This window comes from Plectropomus leopardus, chromosome 23 (assembly GCF_026936395.1).
Source record: "Plectropomus leopardus strain MGB_pleo_1.0 chromosome 23, ASM2693639v1, whole genome shotgun sequence".
Classification (NCBI taxonomy): Eukaryota; Metazoa; Chordata; class Actinopteri; order Perciformes; family Serranidae; genus Plectropomus; species Plectropomus leopardus.
The window spans coordinates 9,482,733-9,501,075 of NC_142198.1; the positions used below are offsets into that span (position 1 = coordinate 9,482,733).

At 36.8% G+C, this 18,343-nt stretch overlaps 1 long non-coding RNA gene across 1 annotated transcript in view; it reads right to left on the bottom strand.

Moving 5' to 3' along the window:
• The window catches only part of LOC148185646 (uncharacterized), a 93,791-nt gene extending 78,387 nt beyond the window's left edge, over positions 1 to 15,404 (bottom strand). Inside the window, exons 1-4 of the long non-coding RNA XR_015775766.1 lie at positions 14,791 to 15,404; positions 13,414 to 13,551; positions 12,499 to 12,565; positions 11,614 to 11,674 (exon numbers count right to left, since the gene is read on the bottom strand). This is a non-coding gene — a long non-coding RNA (uncharacterized LOC148185646). The remainder of the gene's footprint in view (positions 1 to 11,613; positions 11,675 to 12,498; positions 12,566 to 13,413; positions 13,552 to 14,790) is intronic.
• Between the last annotated feature and the right edge of the window lie 2,939 nt (positions 15,405 to 18,343).

Sequence of the window (18,343 nt, forward strand, 5' to 3'; positions counted from 1 at the left end):
TAACACTTTTATTTCACTGGAAACACACAGTTAAATATACATGATACTAAGCAGCTGGTCTGCGTAAAAAATGTAGACTGAGCTTCTACAGATTAGCAAGCTAGTATGTGGGAAAATGTTTATGTGTCACTAAGCAACAGCTGTCAGTTCTAGCGGTTGCAGAACTATTTGTGTTGGCAGAGCCAAAAAAAATCATTTAATAAACAAACAAATGATAATCTGTTGTCGCTTATTACTGTCAACTAAAAAATTATGCTTGTTGAACGGTTGTCTAAAAGCAATATCACACTCGAGGTCGTGCTGTTGTACTGTATTTCATCATCAGCTTTGATTATCTTCGGCTATGACTAAATCTCAGCCGTGATGATATACAGTACAACAGCAGGACCTCAAGTGTGATATTGCTTACCTGAAATCAATGAGGCCTAGAGTTTGACCTTGGGTTTCTGTAGTTCTGTTTACCTTGGGATGACTCCCTATGAGTTTTAGGGCCTGCAATATACCCTATCCTTACCTGTGAGTGCATGGAGGGAGGAGAGGAGGAAACCTAGTAAACTGGAGAGGAGTACAAACTGCATATATTTCTGCTGTTTCGAATGTTTTTGTCGCAGCTTCCCACCTCCGTCTTGTCTAATTTTTACGTCTCTTCACCTTTACCCTTCTCATAGTCTTCCTTGAAAGCCATCCTTCTCATACTCCTCCTCTTTTTGCACACCTTTTCACCTCCCGTCCTATCTCTTAGAGAAGCAGCTTTACATTTTCTCTCTCTCTCTCTCTCTCTCTCTCTCTCTCTATTTCTCTCTCTCCGCCTCAGGTGCAGATGTAGCTCATTTAGTTAATTACTGTCATTTCCACTTGGTTAGTGCTCATCGAGCCCATGCAAACATGCTGTAACACATGTGCACTAACACACACACCCACAGACAAGACGTCAAACTTAAAATACATGTGCCACCTACACATCCTCTGTAATCACATATTAAGCTCATATTCATACACAGTTAATCATAGCTTTGTATTTATACTCACAAACAATGAAACCCATTTGATCCATAACTAATTGCAATTATGAGTGCTGCATGGTCCCATTCAGAGAATATGCACACATACATAAACATACAGTCATATTCTCCAAAGTATCTTAAGGTCCTTGGTGAGAAATGATGAAATTTTGCCTTTATCTACCATTTTTTATCTCAGGGAAGAAGGGAGCAGTGAGGGTAGGAGAAGAATAAAATAATGATTGCAGTGGTGAGAAAAACAAATATTAGCAGGAGAGGCTGAGGTTGGATGAAAGTTGATTTTTGGGGGCCCATGGATGATGCAATTAAGAAGTTGAAAAACAAACATCTGCAAACACTCAGAGAGAGAGAGGGAGGACGTGACAAAAAGTAAAACTGTGTCCAAACAGTGTTTCGCTATCAAAACTGCTTCAGTTGAACACTAAAGGTATGATTTGGTTACAGAAAAAGAGACTACTGTCAGTCCAGCTTCCTGTCCTGCACCTTAAAAATTGTCCATTTTAATATCACACTCTGAAGACAGGATAGTTAAGCTTTTTCAAATGGAAATTGTTAAACTATAAGAGTTTTAGCTGTTAAAAATCATTACTCACATTTCTTTTACATAGAAATTGAAGTGTAAACATTGAAAAATAAATGTAAACACTCCTTGAAGTGTATATTGTTAGCAAATAAATTGTGCAAACAATATAGGATTGTACATTTCCCTTGTAAAGTATGTGGCGTTCTCCACAGGGCAAACACAAGGTGTTTTCAATTGCAAATACAGAGTGTGTAGCTTATTGAGCAATGAACATGGGAAGAGATAGTGGGAAAGCTGCTGCAAATTTAGGGGCAGGAAATGAGACAGGACGAGAGAGGTAGGTGAGGAGAAGGAACAAGAGAAGTTGAGTCCCCTGCTGGATGACAATGGTTCATGTATGTTGTTTGCACACAAATTCAGGGGTCCAAATCTGGCTCTGGACTAGCTTTAGCTACAATATAATACATGTAACATGGCAACAGAAAATCACTAGTCTGAAAGACCAGGCCTCCAGAGAGTGCATTTGTGTCCTCTCTGGTTACTGTGTGTACTGTAATCCTCTGAATAGCTAAGGTGACACATGGTATGTCTCGCTCTGTAACACTCTGCTTACTGTTTGTCATCCTGTCCCTTCTCTTTTTATCTATGTCTCTCTGCTCACCTCTCTGCTGTTTTTTAATCACTTTCCATGTGACTTTTTCTCCTGCTCCAACAATATAACACAACAAGCACCTTTAGATGTACTGAAAATAAGACAATTGTGCATAATCTGTGTGTTCAATGGTTCATTTGCATTTTCACACATCAAATATTGAGGAGGGCAAGATGACAAATGCAGATATTACACATTAAAAAAGTATTTCACCAATACAGGGAAGGTTTTCACAGAAATACTAAACTGTCCAAACGTTAGAAAGACGCATATACTTGGTAAATGGTGCTACATGACCAGAGAGAAATGAGAAAAAGGACTGCTGCTTTCGCTTTTGCTCAAGAGGTAGACACTGTGGCGTACAAGACCAATAAACTCTCGCACTGTTGAGTGATATAATGCGAACTTGTCTGTTTGACACAATAGCAGCCGGCTAGTAACAAATAATCGCATATTAAAGATAAACAGTTTGCTAAAACACGTTTCTGAAAAAAAGTACCTGAATAAATGCAAATCAGTGACAGAATCTTGGTTTATATTTGATCAGGGCTGCTTAGTTTTGCTACTACAGCTAAACATGGCACTAAAACATGTTTTTGAAAAAGATTTAGGTGAAAAATGAGTGTAACTGCAGTTCAGTTACATATTTTTGACTTATATCTGATCAGAACTGGCTAATTTTGTGTTATATATGTCATTCTGTGGAGTTTCAGGGGGGTATCTAGGCACTAGTTAGAAAAAGGAAAGTTTACCACAGTTCATTTACACACAAGACCAACATTCACATGCAAAGCTGGCTGAAAATCACAGAAGTGTCCCATAAGCAACAAAGCAATATCTGTTTCCAAGACTACATTTGACTGTGTAACTTTTTTCCATCCCAGGATCAATATGAGAGTGTTATGCAATGACAGTGTATTTCAAAAACCCATAAAAACAGATTTGTGGTTGTGGGATATGAAAATAAAGAGCATTTGCTCCAATTTCAGATATACAAATAAAAAAAACTCATAAAATCCACGTGAATATGCATCAAAACAGCATCTGATTGGCCACATAAGCAAATTAGCAAAACACATATTGCAACTGTTAATAGAAAGACATCTAAGCCTTGTTTTCCATTACTCTGGCCCCAAAACACTGTCAATATTGTTTTCTTCTGGTGTCTTCTAGGCGTAGCTGAGAATGATGCAATTGTGTTGAGCAGGGAAGACAGAATTTATAATCATTCATCTGTTCTGAAAAGTAACTTCATATGAAATACACAGACGCTGGACTCCAAGGATGCATTGATGCTGTTTGGTATTGCGCTCTGTTGCTATGTTTGCTCTGCTTTTTCTCAGAGGATCAAGCAGACAAAGATTGATATTCATCCCCTGCTACCCAGGATTTCTAAACCTTCCAAAAACATCAGAGGTTTGACTCAGACTGGATCAAATACTCTCCCAGGCTATGACTTACATTTTGCTAGCTATCATTACCATCAGCCACCTGAATATATAATAAAATCAATTAATACAGCAGGCAGAGCTTTTGGACTGTAACAGCTACCAGACTGAAAGCAACACCTTGATGAAAAAAAAAAGCTGCATTTAACGATTACAGCCTCTTTAATGTGACAATTTCATTTCTTTTCTCCACTTCTCTTTGCTGCTAATTAAATAGTTTTGGGGTTTCTGATTGTTGGACACTTTGAAGACATCATTTTGGGCTCTGGCAACATGTGACAGTGAGTATAAAGTTTGTGGTATTTATCATTTCCTGTATTAGTAGCAATCGCCATCTTGTCTTAATATGATGTGACAGCTTCATGTGTTTCAATCAAATTGGGATCTTGAAAGATTAAGAAAATGAGAATTCACATGCAAAGAGCACCAGAGCTCTAATAATCATCATGATTGCTTGTCACTGACTCATTTTAAGCAGCGGTTGAATATGCTGCATTCAGTCCTGATGAAATGCCACCAAGCAACTACACATTCCTGATAGATCACCATACATGAAAAAGGACTGAGCAATGAAGAAGTGGTGTCTTCTCTCTAATTGTCATCTCTCTAATGTAATTTAAAGCTCATCCTTGCTTTGTGCCCCACTGCTTTTTAAAAGAGAAAAGAAATTAATATGGTGCTGCTGTCACTTGTTTAAGCCAGTGTATCCTTTTCTACTTGATGAGTCTCTCCTATTTGTTATGCATGAACACTGATGCAGTCAGTGTGAATTACAAAGTGTCCAACCCATCACACAAACATCAGCAAACAGCAGAAAGAGCGCAAACATGGTAATTACAAATGACTGTAAGCATAAATGCCGCTCCAGATCCCTTACAATGATTAGTCTGTTATTGACTCTTTGTCAATTCTTAATTTGCTCAGGCACCACAAGACACCAAGAACAGCATTATGTTTAAAGCATGCAGTACTTTTTAAGAATTTCAGGTTTAGGTAAAGCGGCCATGTAGTATTTACAGCAGCTAACTGTGAGCACCTGCAGAAACTGAAGACATCTGGGTAATCAGACAACCTATTGCCAGTTTAACCTAAATTATTAATGAATTAATTTAATTAATCAAATATTAATCACAATGAGGATTTTGGCTTCCCACAATCAAACGAACATGATGGACTGCGATACTGACATTTAAACACATGCTCAAAAAAAAATCAAATGTTTCCCAAACTAACATTAGTTTCCACTTTTTAAGAGCTGTCATGCTGCTATGTGCGCACCCTGCCGCAGCCGCCTTTGAAAACCCTTCCTGAATGTTGCAACTGCAAATGTAAATCATGCGTCATCAACAATCATCATCAGTTGTTTGGACATAGGAGAGCAATCATATGCAGAGAGTGCATGAGACATTTCTGAGCCGCATAACAACACAACCAACCTGTTAAACTATCTGAAAATAATACCACAATCTGCAGTATGATAAATGCATGAAGGTCGGGAAGGAAAACAATGTCGCTAACATTACCATACCCATACCGTTACCCTCCGTCCTTGTCCAGGGTCAACTAACGCTTCATAATAGCGATGCTGTAGTGCATCATGGTAATGTGAAAGCGAAAAAAAAAAAATATGTTATACTGCAGATATGTATTCAAGGTAGATGTTCTGCATTCAGGTAAAAGAAAATCTTATTTTAAGTCTTATTTTGATGCAAAGATTTGTTAATTAGCAGGAATGTAGCACAATGTGAAGTGAGAACCATGCTCTGGTTATTCAAATGTGAATGTGAAATAAAAACATTTTGTCCCTGAAAACAATGAATAGTCAGTAGTTAAATGATCATGATCTCAGTATTGATCAAACTAATTGTGATTATCATACTGGCCATAATCGTGCAGACTTTATAAATTCTTATGCAGTCATAAAAAACTGACAAGTTCCAATTTTTGTGTTAAAGCATTAACCTGTCAGACCAATCAAAGTCATATAATCAGTATACAAGGAAATAAAAATGCAAAAATATTCAGTTTTGTCCAACTTTATCTTCATACTCCATTTTCCTTCCACTGGCACCCTTAGGTGACTTAACCCCTGCTGGCTCATTATGCCAGTCGGAAAGCTGCTGAATTCTGACACTTTACTCACAACAACACTTACACTAAATGACATAATCATGCTTCGCCTGCAGTGCAGTCAAGGGTTTGTGTTGTTTACACACATGTATTAAATATGGTAGATATATTCTGTGCCATTTTCAATGTGAGTTAAGAGATCGCAAAAAAAATCACAGTATATAAGATGCTGGCAACATGACATTAGATGGCTGCAAACCTCTGATTCTGCTCAAAAAAATGTGACCTTTCAGATTGCAATGCAAATCTGTACATGCAACCAGGGAGTAACAGAAAAGCATGTCAACCCTGCATTATACTTAAATGTTGTGTAAACATTGCCAAAAAGCACAGCAGACTCCAGTGAGGCACATTAACATATAGAACCGGGGTCACCTTAAAAATACTTTAGGCAATTTGCTTAAATCCAGACCAGCCCTTCATTCTGATCTAAGCCCAATCAGGGTGTCTTTACACTGAGTTTCCACAACATGGCATTACCTCAGAATCACATTCCTCCCTGTTAGTAAGACTATATTGAAAGCAAACTCTGGCTCTATACTTGACAAAATGAAAAGTCTGTTTAAAGGTGGAAAGGACCCTGACGTCTTCCTCTAGGGGAAAACAGCTTCTATAAAAAGGATGTCCATTCCAAAGCTGTTTCATATGCTTAGTACTGCCAGCCCCAATGCCTGAAAATTTCTATAAGATAGTGAATGAACCCATACATAACTGGATGTTTAACAATGCTGCAAACCTTGCAAAGACCAAGGAGTGTTTAATCGGCCCAATTTCCAATTAGCCATTCACTCTGAATAAAATCAATAGTTTGCAGCACCTCATGCTGCCCAGCTTAAAGATGCCGTATTTGTCAAACAGCAAGGGGCAGATGAGGTTCATGCTTGTCTGAGTTTTCTATGTCTTTAGACAGTAAGACAGAAGCTATCCAAACTTGTTGACCTCGAGAATACAGCAAAAAAGAAAAATCAGAAATCTTCCCTACAAAAACACTGGAGGTAGATTCTCCAACAAAGTAGAGAGGAAGCTGGGTAGTAACAGTCCAGAAAGTCCAGAAACACAAATTAAGCACGTTGGGAAATAATAAATAGGGCTGCACACTATTAAAGAATAAAGATCCGAATTTATTGTTCTGACAGATTGCAGTTGCAATGAGTCTTGTTTTTAATGGGGATTTTTGCTTTTTATTTTCACAAAAAAAATAAATAAATAAAATGGCTGATTTCTGCTGATTATGTTACCAAGCAAGCATGCTTCCTTATGTCTGAAATACAATTTGCAGGCCAGGGCTTCTCTGTTGCACAACAATGCCTCATTTATAATGGTGTGTTATGACACATTTTACCTTTATCAAAAAATTGCAGCTCCTGTGATTTGGATATTTCACTTGAGCATATTGCAGTTTAATTTCAATTAATCATGCAACCCTATTAATAAAGGCCTTATCAGCATCAGAGGGACATGAAATAGGCTTGGGTTGCAACACGACCAGTAAGGAATATACTGATGAATAAAGAACCAAAATCATAAACCAGTATAGACAGGCCTCACATGGTCGACATCAGACCAGCAAGCACAGACTGCTCATCCCAGGAGTAGACATACTAATGCAGTGAAATATGCAACACTTCCAAGATTTATGTACATCACTACATAAATGTACACATGTACTGGGCTGCCTCAAAACAAGCTCAACACTAAGTGGTGGGTTATGGCCTGTACAGCTGCTAAAACACTGATGTGCTGTAAATGGTCCAGTAGTACACTGAGTCCATCTATAATCTTGGAAAATGCACTATTTAAAAACCTAAATAAGTGAGAGTGATTTACTGTGGCATATTGACCACAGATAAATAAAACAAAAAAATACCATCAGCTTTGACTTGTCCCAAGTAAAACTCATGTCTGTATGAATAAGGGTAAATATTCAACCTTTGTTAAGATATGGGGGCGTTATAGAAGGCGACTCGCCGTAATCATCTGATGACAGCATAATTATATATATTTGCATTTTCTGTTTTTCTTTTTCATTCTTTGGATCATCAATAATTGTATAGGCAGCATTTTCATTTCCTGGTAATTTTTTTAAATTAAGACCTTCACTCACTGTGATGTCCTGTCTTAGTAGTTTTATTAAGATGAAACCTTGCTATGAATGTTCTGTATTGTACCTTACTTGTTTTCTGTTTTTATTTCTGCTGTAATACATGCTGTATAGAAAAAAATCTACATTCTTGTTTAAAAAAAGCAAACAAACTTATGTCTATCTCTTCAACATAAAGAAATGCACTTACCATTTCAAACCCATCATGACCTTGATCTCACCTCATCAGCCTACTCACCTATTCCCCAACAGTCTCACTAAGACTACAGCATGCCTTTACCAGAGTGTTAATAGCATTACATTGTACCCCATAGCTCTGCAGCCTTGTTCCTGCCTCACCTTCATGCTGTTGAGTTTTGATGACTCTTTGCCTCTATACCAACTGCTGCCTGCCTGCCTTTGCCCTTTAGCTGTATTTGCTGAATCTGTCTGCCCATTGTGTTGCCAACTAACCCTGATCACGAACAAAGTAAAGACTGTTTTAACTTGAAGTGTCTTGTCTGCTGAGTCTGCTTCTCAGTCCAATTGCCTGTAGGTCTACAAGTGTTACACCCGAACAGGGATGCACACATACATCCTGATGGGCAGTGGTTAGGTCCTAAATTTAAAAAAAAAAATCAGGCACTGCCGCTTATCTATTACTCCTTATGTTGACAGAATACTCAATGAAATGTATACTAGACAAAAACAATATTATTTTCATGCACCCACATTCACACCCACAACCCCGTTCCTAACTCCTATTAAAAAACTGCACTTTAAAGTGATAGTTTGATTTTTTTTAAGTGGGGTTGTATGGGCTACCTAGCCATATACAGTGTTTTACATCGAGTAAATTTCAGTCAGCACGCTTCCGGTTTACAGAAGGAGGCAGGAGTCCGACATGGAAGCTGAGCAATGTACTGCTGTGGATGCAGGGCAGCAATAAAATGTATATTAGCCGCCTAAAAGAAGTTTCACAGCGCTACCTTTCTGTCAGACAGCTTATTTCAATGGGAAAGCTGTTAACTGTGCTGTGCTCTCATCAAAGATTTCATTGAGGAAAACAGTAATTTGAGCTCACTGAACACAGGAGCTGCTTGTGTGGCACCGCTTCGAGCAGTTAGTTCATTTGTATTATTGCATGACTTTGGTTAATTCAAATGAACCCTTTTAGATGCGAAAGTCAAATAATAACACAAAAAACTCACTGATCAAGACATCAGTAGACCAGCAGCTCCCGTGTTCAACAATATTAAATCACTGTTTCTCTCAATGGATTCTTGCTTCAAAGAGAGCGATATAATGGCTTCATTTTCCCGCTGTATATCGCTGTCAACAGCTGAAAATCTGTCAAAATACTCTAAATATAGCATGCACTTAAAGTGTTTTTTATGTGGAAATTTTTCTTGGGTGGCTGAAATAGGTTTTGTTTCTGACCCCTCCACAGCAGTAGTTTGCTCAGCTTCCATGTCAGATTCCAGACTGCTTCTTCACACTGGGGATGTGCCATCTGATATCTACTGTTTTTAATATACTCTCTTTGGATAAATACCCCCTACAACCCCATTTTAAAAAAATCTTAACTATCCCTTTTATACTTTATTTCAATGGAAAAAGTGAGCATACTAACACTGTAGTGTATTAGTTAAATTCATTTGGCTTGCTGAAGACTCACTAGCCTGCACACGCAGCAGACTGCAATTACAACACACTGACTTGACCACATTACCAAACACAAATACAGCCTCCACGCAAAGCACACTATGCTAATTAACTGATTAATAACAACCAATTAACAATGAAACAGTCATGCAGAACAAGGTTCAAGTAAACATGCCGATCATAACAGCTGAGCGCATTACTAACATTATGATAATAAACAACCTACATCATGCTCATTCATGCACAAAGACAGGGATAAAGGAATGAGTGCCTCCTTAACTGAGCCAGTCGTCTTGACCTCAGCACTCTCTTCCAGAGTACAGCATAGAAAAGACTGGAGACTGGCGATAATAACCCCATCCCCCAGGGAAACTAATACTAGCCTAGACCTTGCAGGCATCTGCTCGAAGCCTACAGGTGTGCGATGGAGTTTAGTAAGTTTCATAAGCCCTGCAAAGATTTCAGGTGAGCAGTGCAGCAGCAAGCATAACCGAGAGAGAAAGTGAGAAGAGCAATGCAGACTTGACTACAGTGTGTGTTGGATACACAGTACATCATAAATGCATGTAGCAATGCGTACAAGTTGACTGCCTGAACCAGGTCAAAGTAGGTCATGCAGAAAATGTTGAGAATTTATGACTAATTTAACCACTCTTGCACTCTAGACTCACCACTTCTACCAAGGATACACTAAGTTTAGCAAAGTAGAGATTTGAGAGTGACAACAATCCACTTTACAGCAACAGGAACATCAGCTATGCTGCAGATAAACATGCTGGAAGTGATAAATTCATACTCTGTAGTGGCGGAAAATGTCTTTGAAACACAAAAGAAGACGAACATCAACACATGGATACGGGGGCATATCGGCATGTCATCCATATCCACCATTAGTCGTTTTAAAATGAAATATCGGAATCTGCCAACATTCTGATTTCTGCCAATATCACAAACTGATTTTTTTCATTAACAAAGTGAACATGTACAAAACAAAAATCCTAAGTTTTATTTTGCAATGAATGAAAACTACATATATTGGAGAGCACTGCAGTTTATGTCTCCATCTGGTGGCGGCCCATCACAATAAGAGTCTGCATAATATGATGTTAATTCCACTTCAGAAGAGACTTAATGATCACTAAAATTAGGTGGAGTAAAAGTGGATATATAAATATCAGTATTGGTCATTGGCCAAATGAGTTGTTATATATTAGCATATAGAGTATGGGCAAAAAAATCCTATATTGTGCATCCCTGGTGGGGCTTTAACATATAGGAACAGCATTAAGTACACAACCAAAGCTAAACAGACACATAACACATTGCTTTAAACTGAAATAGTAATGTTTAGCTGAATATTTTTATCTGGATATAAAGTAAATGTCACTACTTGGGGTGGGGAAAATACAAATATGGCATAGTATTGCAGTATTTTTTGATAATCATATCAATGTATAGCCTACTAGTATATTAATAATCAATTGCTTTCTCAGTCAATGTTACAATTTGAAGCAATACAAATGACTGAAGAAAGATGAACAGACTGAAGAATGTATCTGGTAAGCCTATCGCAAAAGATTTGCAAATAATATTGTATCGTAACTAAAGTATGATGATAGTATCGTTTCATTGGCTCCCATGTGATTCCCTTCCTATTTTATGTGACAAATATATTAAGCTCCTCATTAAGTCAATATGATGTCATCACTACAACTAATATTCCGGTAACTTACAGTTTAGGCTAAATATTGTTTTAGGCCCAAAACAAATCATCCTCAAAACCAAGCAATAACACCAGCAGAACACTGAAAAAACACAACATTCAGCACATGACATTGCATATTAATAACAAACACATTTCAGCGCTGCATAAATTGACAGCATGAAAAGCATCATATGACACACATTGTAAAAAGCAGCCAAAAAGCAGCCAAAAAGAAATGAGCTTGGCCACTGCAAGAACTCAATTTCACCACTAATATCAACAAATGCTACACATCAAATGCAGCATGACAGAAAAATTGAGACACATTTGCACAATTAAATTTGCGAGACAACAGTTAACATTATATGATAGAATATTAGCACCTTACCATGCTGAAGTGAAGAGAAGCAATGGTTCCTCAGTTGCATCGCACCGAAGAAAGAAGTCACCTTCATGGGGATTATTAGTATCACAAATTTGTTTTTGTGGCATCCTACTAGTATAATAAAAATCAATTGCTTTATCAGTCCACGTTACAATTTGAGGCAATAAAAAAGACTGAAGTTAGATGAACAGACTGAAAATGTTATTTTATTGTATAAAAAGACAGAGGGAAAAAATAAAAGTTTTTCTTTAAGGACATGACTTGCAGTTTAAAAAAAGGTAATAAACTGCAACATATCACCATATGTCACTGCAAAACTCAGCCTATTGCAACAAAATTGCAATATTGTATTGTGATTAAAGTATCATGATTATATTGTATTGTACCCACTGTATGTGACAAAGCCATTGAGCTGCTCATTTAACCATTATTACTGTAAAATAAACATGTTGTCATCTCTCAAGCCAATATTCTAGTAAGCTGCAGTTTAGGATAATATTTTTAAGGCCATTAAAATAAACATCCATATTAAGAGCAAAAACAAGAGCAGAACACTGTATGACATATAATTCAGAACATGACATCGCCAAAAACGACTACAAAAACAAACACATATTCCAACACTGCATAAATCCACAGCACGAAAAACATCGTGTGAAACACATACTAAACAGCACTCAAACAGAAATAAGCTTAGCCACTATGAGAACTCAACTTATTTCAAAAATAGCGGTCAAAATACTTCACATTAGCTGTTGGCATGACAGAAAAATTTAGGCATATTTGCACAAGCAAATTTGCGAGACAACAACAAAAAAACAGCCAGCTCCATCAAAACAGAGACAAATCATTCATTTAACATTAGATGATAGTATGTTAGCACCTTACCATGCTGAGGTGAAGTGAAGCAATGGTTCCTCAGTGGCATCTCACCGCAGAAGAAAATCACCTTCACCTTGTGGGAAAAACCAATACGGCATAGTATCACAATATGTTTTAGTAGCAATATCATATTGATGCACAGACACCTACTATCATTTATTTTTATGATATAAATTATAAAAACAAATTAAATTTTTGGTAGCCTTCTAGTATAATAATAATCAATTGCTTTTTCAGTCCTAGTAACAATTTGGGGCAGTAAAAATAACTGAAGTGAGATGAACGGACTGAAAACGATAACTTATTGGTTAAAAAACACATATAAACCAAAGTTGACAAGTTTTTCTTTAAGGACATAACTTGCAGTTAAAAAAAAAAAGAAATACACTGCAATATATCACCTTATCTGTTATTGCAATACTCAGCATATCACAACATTGTATTGTGATTAAAGTATTGTGATAATATCGCATCGTATCCACTGTATGCAACAAAGCCATTGAATTCCTCATTTAATTAATATTACTGGGAAATGAACATGTTGTCATCTCTCAAGCTAATATTCTAGTAAGCTGCAGTTTGGGCGAAATATTGTTTGAGGCCATAAACAAACCATCCATATTAAGAGCAACAATAAGAGGAAAACACTGTATGATACATTATTCAGCACATAAGATTGCAAAGAAATAAGCATATTTCAACACTGCAGCACCCAAACAGAAATAAGGTTAGCCACTATAAGAACTAAATTTACTCCACCACTAGCATTTAAAATACTTCACGTCAGCTGTGGCATGACGGAAAAAAATTTATACATATATGCAAAAGCACATTAGCGAGACAGCAATAAAACAGCCAGCACTGTCAAATCAGAGACAAAACATGCATTTGAGATTATATGATAGCAAGTTAGTAACTTACCATGCTGAAGTGAAGTGAAGCAATGGTTCCTCAGTGGCATCTCACCAGAGAAAAGAAGTTACTTTCAGAAATTATTTGGGATGGCAAAACTCAAAAAAATGGCACGCAAACACTGTCATGGGACTCCTGAGGCAGCACCTGAAATGTGGGGGAAAGTATACAGTACATCATAAATGCATGTAGCTGTGCACACAAGTTGACTGTCTGAACCAGGTCAAAGTAGGTCATGCAGAAAATCTTGAGAATTTATGACTAATTTAACCACTCCTGTACACTCCAGACTCACCATTTCTACCAAGGATACACCAAGTTTAGCACTGCAGAAATTTGGGAGCAACAATAATCCACTTCATAGCAACAGGCACATGAGCTATGCAGTAGAATATACTCAAAGTCATACATTCATTACTTGTGGTAGAAAATGTCCTCACACAAAAGCACACTTAAAAGCTAAACATATAAAATCAGCATAAAGCACACAACCAGAGCTACACAGACATACAAAGACATTGCTTAATAACTGATTTTTTTTTTTTTCCTGCCGAATACCACATTATCTGGAGAAAATGTGACTGTTAATGTTTGGGATGAGGGGGAAAATGCATTGCAATATTTGCAATATTTTTTTCATGGCAATATTGTATCGATAAACAGACTCCAACTGTCAATTTTTTATGCTAGAAATTATTATTATTATTATTATTATCATACAAATTAAACTTTTGGTAGCCTACTAGAAAAATAAAATGAAGGGTTTTTTTTCAGTCCACTAGTTCAATCTGAGGCAATAAAAACAACTGAAGTGAGATGCAGAGACTGAAAACTTTCATCTTGTTAGATAAGACAGATGTTGACTAAATTTAACTTAAAAATGGTAATGCATTGCAATATATCACAATATATCTTATCGCAACACTATTTCAACAAAATTGCAATAACACTGTAACACAGCTTTAGTATGGTATGATGTCATCACTCCAGCCAATATTCAGGTAACTTGCAGTTTAGCCTAAATATTGTTTTAAGCCCGAAACAAAACACCCTCATAACGGAGCAACAAGGACAGCAGAACACTGAAAAACAACTATATCAGCACGACATTGTTTATTTACAACCATTTTAACACTGCACAAATCAACAGCATGAAAAGCATCATGTGACGCACATTGTAAACAGTAACCGAAGAGAAATTAGCATAGCCACTGAAAAACACTCTATTTCACCACTAAAAACGATGAAAATACAACACGTCAACTACGGCATGACAGAAAAAAAGACACTCATTTTTACACGCACATTTACGAGACAACAAGGAAACAACCAGCTCCGTCAAAACATCAAATAAACGTTATATTATAGCATCTTAACCGTCCTTACCATGCTGAAGTGAAGTGAAGCAACGATTCCTCAGTGGCATCTCACCGGAGCGAAAAAGTCGCTTTCAAACATCATTTGGGACGGTAAAACTAAACAAAAATGACACACAAACACTGTCATGGGACTCCTTCAGCAGTAGCGAGTATGTGGTGGGAAAGATATTGTTTCTTTATCAAAGAAAAAGTCATCTTGAAGTGTCATTAAAAACCTTCTACGACGATTTAGTAAAACCGTTACATTAACAGCATCAGCGGAGGCAGAGGGATTAATTTGTGGTTGCAGTACACAGGTATGCGACATATTCAGAGTAAACTACCATGTTTACGAGGGGTGCGTTTGGTGTTAGTTACAGAGAGGAGTGTGTGCCACGTGTACAGGCCTGAGTAAGCCTGTCAATGGAGTGGTGCGGGGATACTTATTTGTCGGCCAGCAGAGCAAGGCAACCCGGATATTAACATCGCCCCGGTTCCCCCTGGTTTTATAGGATTTTGGATTAATGCTGAAAAACCTCTGTGGCAAACATAAATTCATGTTTCTCCGGGACTGTTCCATATCTATGAGAGGGAGGGGGGTGATGGTAATCTGCGAAAGAGTTTTAGGGCCACATTGGGACAAAAAAAGGAGAAGAAATTGAGACTTCGCGAATAAGGTCGTAATATTATGAGGAAAAACACGTAATATTACAAGAACAAAGTCGTAGTTTTACGAGGGGAAAAAGTCATAATTTCAAGGGGATAAACTCATTATACAACGAGAATAAAATTTTAATATTTACACGAAAAAAGTCTTAATTTTAAAAGAAAACAGTAGTAATTTTATGAGAATAAAGTCGGAAACAAACGTATTGCAACTTTTATTTTGGTAAAATTACAGCTATATTCTTGTAAGATTACTGTTTTTCTCATAATATCACTACATTATTTCCTTTCAAATATTACGATTTTTTTCTCATAATATTATGACTTTATTCTCAAAATTACAACTTTATTCTTGTAATATTATGACTATTTTTTAAAATCTAACATTTTTTTATTTAACATGGCCTGTCCTAGTAAAACAGGGGAAGGCACTTCAATTAATTTTTATTTAATTGGGGAGGGAATTATGTTATTTATTTGACTTAAGGGAGGAACATCTAACTTTAAATTCACTTCCTTCACTTCAATGTTATTTTTTGTCCCAGTGGGCAATTTGAGTTGTAGCAAGTGTAAAAACATATATAACATAATAAAAACACATACAGCATAAACAATACGACACAGAGACATACAACAGTTGACATTAATCTCAACACAGGATGACTTGCACCTATGCACATTCAAGTTCCACAGGAGCAGATTAATAAGTGTCGATCACATTTCCATAGAGCCTATAATAATTCAGTGAACATAAAATATGACAAGCACTTCCTAATAATGTAAAACATTTCCAATGTAGTGTACATCACCACCTACAGGTCATGAAAGTCACAATAATGCAGCATCAGGACCATAAGGTCGATGCTGCAATATAACTCACAAGTACAATATGAACTGTCAATGTCACTCTCATATCATTTTCGTCATCATCATCAAAAAGTGGTTGGTATTATGGTTGTATTTTTTAAATACTCTCAGAATCCCCAAACCTGCATGTGGGTTTGAAAGACATGTTTTCTTTAAAATCTTCCAAATCACACCATTTGTCACAGCCAGAAATTGTGATATGGTTATTTATGGTGAAAGGAGCATCATGCATTTGCCTCCAGTCACTCAGGAAGGCTCAAGTAAAAACATTTACAACTATGACATTAAAAAAATGAAGCCAAACCCCAGCAAACCCCCTACTCTGATAAATGAATTACTGTCCATTACATGTTTTGTTCAGCAAAATGATCATCAAGAACATGACTTTTATGAGTAAATGTGAAGCTAACTAAATGAACTACACCATGTTTGCATTACTTTAAAGGCCCAGTGTAAAAGATTTAGGGGGATATATTGGCAGAAATGGAATATAATATAATAAGTTTACGTTAGTGTTAAACCAACTTAAAATAAGATTTGTTGTGTTTTTCTTACTTTAGTAGGAGCCATTTATATCCACATTGGGAGTCTACAGAGATTGCCACATTGCACCGTTTCTACAGGAACCCAGAACAGACAAACCAAACAATGTCTCCAGATGGGGCCATTTACTTTTTGGCATCAGCCACTTTAGTTAGTAGTCCCCCTGCATCAAGAACATTGGAAAACCACAGATTTTTTTAACGTGAAATTGCTTTTTTCTTTGGTTTTACCAAATCAAATCCCTGGGTCCGTTTGTATTGGAAAGGAAGAGATAGATGCAAATAATTTGACTCCCAGTAAAAATCCTCTGAGCATATGGATCTAAATTATCGGGGAAAAAAGGTGAGTACACAATAGTAGCTGCTGGTGTAGTGGTACATCAGTGCCCCCCCCCCAAAAAAATGATTTGTAACAAAACTGCTTTATTCAGTGTTTTTACCGGTTGCAATCACTGAGTTTTTTGTAGAGGAGCCGACTTTAGCAAATAATTTGGCTTCCAGTAAAAACCTCCTGAACAATGACCAAACTGAAGGAATCCTAACCAGGAGTTCACGCTTGGCACATGGGTTTTGGGACTCCTTCCTGCAGCATTTTATTGCACTCTATTTTCTACTTAAGTTCCAAAATACTCTGTACTACAAAATATGCTAAAAATAAGAGTTTATTAGAGCGCATTGCCAAAAGGTCCTATATTTTATGTTTTTATAATGTTTTTAATATAAATTATAGTTCTAGTTTGATAATCAGGGGGTAGGATATTGACATGTCAGTGTATTTTTAAATCAAATTTAAATAAAGTCAGATTTAATTTTTTAATCACTAAATCAAGGTTAGCTGACCCATAATCAGCATAAATTGCAAGACAGAGTCAGAGGCTATTTGGGGCTAATTAGAGATTAATTTGTCTGTTAAGCATTTTTAACACCCACTAACATTTAAAGTGAAAATTCTGTTACTTCTAATTTTACTAATTTCAAAGGTTATTCTGAGTACAAATGTGTTAATTTAAATAATAGTCTGCTATTTGGTGTTCGACCTGCATCACCAAAAAGTCAGGAGGTGAATTTGCCAAAAACCTGTTTTCACAAATATTTTCTTACATAAAAAAAACAAAACAAAAAACATCAGTAGTAAAGAATAATTTCATCATCCACTCATGAGTGGCAGCCTCATATTCTCACAGTTTATAAAAAACTACTTCAACAAAATAAACCTTAAAGATGTGAGACTGGATCACAGGCGGTGGCTTCCACTCTCTGTCTGTTGTTATTTTGGGGTTCAAGTCTGTCATGATTGTCACAGCACGTCTGCGTCTGTCTAAGAGCCCATCTGTCTGTCTGCATGCCTGTCTAATTGTGTGAAAAGGAAGACATCCAGCCTCTCTTCCTGTTGTTTTCAGTCTGCTCCATTCTTTCATATTCTATCCCGGTGCGGTAATGAGGTTCACACGATAACACTGAAAATTTAACCGCAAAATGTGTTTGCTTTTATCTGTGTGTGTGTGT